Below are 6,399 nucleotides of genomic sequence, written 5' to 3'. Positions count from 1 at the left end.
CTAATTAGTTTTCCTACCTTCAACGTTGAACTCAAGGCAGATCAGTAGCTGGTTGGCAAGCTAACTGAGATAGAGGTTACCAAACTGTTATATTACATCTTTACACTACTCTCTGGAGACACAAGCCAGGTTTGCAAAGCAACATTTAGTATGATTTTTAAAAGCGACAGAAAAAAAAGAAAAGAAATGAGATTCTAAATTTCATAAACTAGTTTGAAGGAAGGAAATAAATAAATCTGCATTGTGATGTCACATAATGATGTTGTGTTGAGTTGTAAGTGAAATGTAACAGAAAAGACTCATCCTAAGTGGAAACTAAAGCTCTCAGCTTGAGAAGAAACAACTGAGGTGGACACCTACAGGAGAAAAATGGAGAGCACTTCTTAAGGAAATATTGTCATCTCTTGGAATATTTGGCACATTATAGGACATCTGGAAAAATTGGCTTATCACATGAGTTTATAACTTGTTGGCTCAAGCATAAAGTATTTGATAAGTCTCTTCATTATCTTTGTCAGATCAGATAAAGTGAACAAAGTTGTTTCCATTCCTTCAAGTCTTCTAAATAGAGAAAAACTCCCTCAGGCAAGTGCATAAACTTTTTCACAAGTTAGTGGAATTTTATTGAATTTCTCTTATTTCCATTTAACTTCTACTTTTCACATCTTGTTAATGTGAAGCAGAAGCAGCAATAGAAACCAAGTAAAAATCAAAGCAGCCTAAGACAAGCCCTGGGTAACCACAGTAACTCCTTGTTCAATTTTCTTTTCCAACCCTTGATTTACCTTATCTTTTCCAATTGGAACCTATGATGGATATAGATCAGATATAGTAATGACTCCTGTTGCTTTCTAAGAGGAAGCATTTATAAAGAAATGAAAAGTTGTTAAAACTTTCGGTTCTCATTGCTGTCTAACCTTTCCTATGTGTCACAGTCTTTAATCTCTGTGTTTCAAATGACTATAAAGTAAAACAAAAAGCTCCCTTGTTGATGAAGACCACATGATATCACTCATCTCAATGCTTTATGAGTAGCTCAGAATAAAGATTCAGTAACCACAAATAAAAAGGCTTTCCCCATCAGTGGAGACAAGCAAGCATTTTGCCAGCATGGAGTCACAGGAGTGGTAAAACACAACATTGGTTAAGCCATTGAGACGTAATTAAGTTGCCATACACAAATTTAGAAGATCAGGGGAACAATCCCACATCAAATTTTCTCCCAGAGGGATTTATCACTGCACCCTGACCTGGAAGATTTGGCAGGGATGGTAAATATGTGCTTAATTATTTCAAGACGTGAGGAAAGCTGGATTGCATGCAGACTTGGTGGTTTTGTGACTCTGACTTCAGTTCTACGGCAGGATGTGCTGCATTTTATCATCTGGGAACACATGTTGGGTGATCATGACACTACTTTGTGAATCAGGTTTTTGTAAATATGAATGACATGATATATGGAACTTACTATTTTAAAGTGTCTTTTTAGTAATCTAAAACAGCACAGTGGGCATCTAATGAAGGAAATTTCTTAACAATTCAAATTGAAGAAAGTATATAATATATATCTGTATATATATGTATATATATATATATATATATATATATATATATATATATATATATATATATATATATATATATATATATATATATATATCATAACACATTAATTAATTTGACACATTAATGATGCTTAATTAATTGAAATGTAGTGCATTAAAAAAAAAAAAAGAACCATTTAATCACAGAACATTTGTCAGTGCACTATTTCCTTGTACACCAATTACACTGCTGTATATGGTGCACCCAGCACTAACTTAGGCAACTAAGTTAGGTGCCATGTTTTGTGCTTTTTCAGACCTTTCTAGTGAGTCTACTTAAAGAGCGACACTGTAGCGACTTTTCTCTTGATACTGGATTTGACTCCCGACATGTTGAGACTTTTGATGAGTAACATGAAAAGAATATATCTTTACTCTCCATGAGCTGCTGCTGCGTAACCTCCTCCCCTGTCCAGAAGAAAACATGCAAGCTTGGTGCTTTGGCAGCATCCAGCTTCAAGTCGCAGTCAGAGCAGAAGGTGATCGCCTCTGCTCTGTAACCAGACTAAAGTTGCCACTAGCTGATCCCTCTCTGGTTTACTGTCAGATATCGAGTGTGAACAGAAATATTTTGACAGTATAAAGTACTGTAACATGTTGTAGACTCTTAGTTAACAGCTGGAATTGTCTGTCAAAATAAATAAAATGACACATTACCTTGGTCAGGGATATTTTCAATTTCTGTATTGCTGTTCAGACATTAAATGTAGTTTTCAAGACAATAATTGATTCTGACTTTGTAATTTTAATGTCTGTGTCTATTACTTGATTTTCACTAACATTTATTATAACATATATATCGGCTTATCCCCTGCACAGATTCATTGTCAGTTTGTTCAGTCTTTGTAATCAGCAGATGGTCTGAAAAGCAAACTGAACTTTCCTCTACAGACTTGCAAAAGATATGCAACATCTTGTTGCAGACATTGAATGATCTTAGCTTCCATACAAAGTTTTTTGCCTTCTTTTATATGCATCTGTGTTGCATTTTCAGTCCAGCCTGTTGTCTGGCTAAACTTCTTGTCTGCCTTCACCTCAGGCTTCCTCCAGAAAGGAGGTTCAACAAACTCTCGGTCTTCTCAGAAACTCTGGGTTAACTTACTCTTGGCTGAGCAACACTGATGAGCTGCTGTGAGTTTGTTCAATCAACTCTGAGTATCTTTACCGAGACATAAGGACACCAAAAAGCCATCATCAATAGAACCCTGATACCTGGATTCACCATGGCAACCATTGACATAAAGCTAGTAATTTTACCCAGATGGAGGGAGAAGTTTTTACTTAAGCACGAGGCAACACAAAGAGGTATTTTGTAAAAGAAAATAAAAGAAAGGGAAGACTGCTGCTGCTAAGAAAAGGTAAGGATCATAGGAGAAAACTGCTGCCTGAGTCAGTGTAGAATTTTGAATCCACTTCTTCACTGATCAAATATTTAACTTTATGAAAACTGTAAAACTGGACCGGATAAAATCTTAATTTAATTTAGATTCAGTCCATCTGAAGGGAACCATATATGCAATAAAGTGTTAAGTTTAAATTAATCTTTTGTGTCATATTAAACAATGACTGGACATCTACTTTTATTTCACACTGGTTAATAAACCATACATTTAGTGGTTATTTCTACATCCAGTACTTTAAACCCAAACAAACACTGTTTTAACCCTTTTTTTCTACCTCATAAACTGACTTTACAGGCCTATATCAGATAGTGTCCTGTATCTACTGGAGACTCCAACCACAGTAGAAAACCCTGCAGTAGGCAGCTCAATACTCAGATTTAGCCACATTGATTGTTTAAAATATACTGACGCAGAAGGATCTCCTTTGTCACAGAAGAACAAAGAGGATGGTGAGCAGACACCGTCTGCTGGAATCTAAAGAGACTAACAGTAGATTTCTACCATCACACATTTGTGAAATTATGACTTCAGACATGAGTGCAGACTTTCCTGATGACACAAGATACCGTTGTCTTTCCCAAATGTTCTGTGTTACCTGTAATAAAGAAAAGTCCCATTTACAAAATTAATTTTTTAAAAAGTATTACAACATGACGTACAAATCTTGTGACGTCATCTTTGGTGTGTCATGTCAGATATCTATGGAGGGAAAATCAAGAAAACTGCAAAGCGGTGCTGTGACCAGCCATTAATAAAGAAATTATACGCCAACATCTGTTCAAGTTCTGAAAAATCTTCCCTATATGTACAGCTAGGCAAATGTGTATTTGAACACCCTGTGATTTTGCAAGTTACAGCACTTAGATATGACGGCATCTGTAATTTTCGTTTTAGGTGCATGTCCACTGTGAGAGACATAATCTAAAAAAAAATCTGGAAATCACATTGAATGATTTTTTAAATTTATTTTTATTCATTTGGGATAGTATTTTTCTTTACTTGGGACAAGTAGGACAAGACAAGACAAGTGGGACAAGACAGGTAGAAACTCAGGGTCTCTAACCAGTGAAGCTACCAGCGAGCAGGTTTACTTCACCGAGCCAGTTACCATGGTAACAGACTTGGGGTTGAACCTACCTCGTTTCGCTGAATTGAAAAACCAGAGTTTTCTCTTACTCAGTGTTAATATACTCGGAGTTTTGCCCAGCCTGCTCTGTACTCAGCTTCTTGTCCAGAAACAAAGGTATTTCTGTAGTTGACAGGACTAAGAGTTGTACTAGATGTCTGTCATGTACATTGTGAAGAGAAATGGTGCGCTGCTGACCAGCATCTCAGACACATAACCTTTCAGTCTCACAAACTGTTTCTTAGTGTTAAATCAGGCAGATGTTGAAGCATCCACTTGGAATTTACAAAGCTTTTCACATAGCAAATCATCAACATCACTTTTGACACATATATCTTACTGATAAGGACAATTTTTACATAAATAAACACACACAAAAACAAATTCTGACATCTTCCATGTTTGGACCATAGTCCATGTCCACAACTGCTGTGTCAGTCTTTATCCAAGACCTTCTTGTGTTTTTTTTTTCTTTCACAATCCTTGTTTCTCTCTCTTTAGACACATGGAGTCTCAATCTGCAACAAATAACATGTTCCTGTTAACTTATATTCATTAAAAAAGATGTGGAAAACATTTTAGCTCTATTCTAAGCTCAGCTTGACTCTTGTGTTCAGATAAATAGAGACTATATTTTGTCAAGTACTGTACTTGTTCCAGTTTCATTTCAGAGTTCCCAGTTTTGTTCTTGAAGGATTTTTTTTTTAACTATAACATAATTTCTCTGTGAAAACATTTTTTTTTTTTTTTTATCTTGCACCGTTCACAGTTGGGGCTGCATGAAATATGAAACTACTGCACTTTTAATTCAATAATAAACCTATAAACAGTTTCCCCAACATGGCTTGTATTTTTGTGAGGTTTCTGTGTCTGCTTCAGTTGAATCCTTATTGTCCTGCAGGGAGAGAAACGACTGAGCTAAGTTTTCACAGTCTGGTGGAGAGTGCCATGCAAACACATTAGGTCATACAGCATTCATAAATATATAGTTTATGGGCTTATGCCATTGGCTTGTTAATATTTATTGTCGTAGAAGTATGAAACAGCAGTGATATACCACCACAGAGAAATACATTCAAATGCAGGACTTAAAGTCAAAGCTTCTTTAGCTGATTTTCTTTATTAATCTGGTTTTATAACTTGTGCTCCTTAAACCCAAACACAGTAAGTGTTAAAATTTACATTTGTCACTTACCCTCAAACAAGGGTAAGGGTCATAGGGATTACTTTTATGACCAGTAAATGTTGTGCCATGCAAGTTTATTGTGTATATTTACAGAACAACTCAAAGAAAGACATTTGGTAAATTGTTAGGATTAAAAATTAAGCTTCAAATATTTGAAAAATATTCAGATTAAAATATCTAATATATTCTACTAAGATACTTAAAGGTTGCTCTAAACAAAATAACTAGCAAGGTAGGGCAGATTTTACAAACTTAAAACTAGAAGCACTCAGACCTCCGTCTGTCATGGTCTGGATATCTTGTGTCTTTCTTGCTCCGGTTTCCTGTTTTTCATGTTTAGTTCCCTCATATCTAGTGTCCTGTTAATTAGTTCACCTGTATTGATTTTCTTATTAATTTCACCTGTTCCTAGTTACTCCCTCCATGTATTTATACTCCGTGGTTTATGTTCTCAGTTGCTGGTTCATTTTGTTAGCTCCCTGTGTTTGCTTCTTGTGCTTGTGTGTCAGTTTATCCATGGTTACCTGTTTGTTTGCCTTCAGTTTAGGGCTCTGTGATTGAAGTGGTTTTGGTTCTGAATCCTGGCTCCCGTCCCTGTATTTGGGTCCACACCTCCACCTCCACACCAACCATAACACCTCCAAGACATTGTAAGTTATTTTTGCAACTGATTGTGGGCATTATTAATGAGTCAGCAGTAAAGAATTCTTTAAGAAAATACCTGGATCCAGACAGAGATCTGGAACAGCCCCAATATATAATTACTTTTTTTTTTTATTCCATTTCTGAGATTTTCTAAGAAAATGTCTCAAAATCTGTCTATAACTTTTTAAGTTAAGTTGTTGACGAACAAACAGACAAATTAATGCAGCCAAATACATAACCTCCGCCTGGGTAGAGGAAATAATTACCCACTATATAGACCAGTGTGTCTCAATCCAGGTCCTCAGGACTCACTGCCCAGCATGTCTTAGATGGGTTCCCACTCCAACACGCTTGATTCGGATTAATGTATATCCTCATCAAAGTCTTTTCAAGCCTGTAAATGAGCCATTTATTTTATTTATGTGTGGTAAGGTA

The sequence above is a fragment of the Telmatherina bonti genome (assembly GCF_933228915.1).
Source record: "Telmatherina bonti genome assembly, chromosome: 15".
NCBI lineage: Eukaryota > Metazoa > Chordata > Actinopteri > Atheriniformes > Telmatherinidae > Telmatherina > Telmatherina bonti.
The sequence above is the reverse complement of the archived record's forward strand: the minus strand, read 5'-3'. Positions refer to the sequence as shown.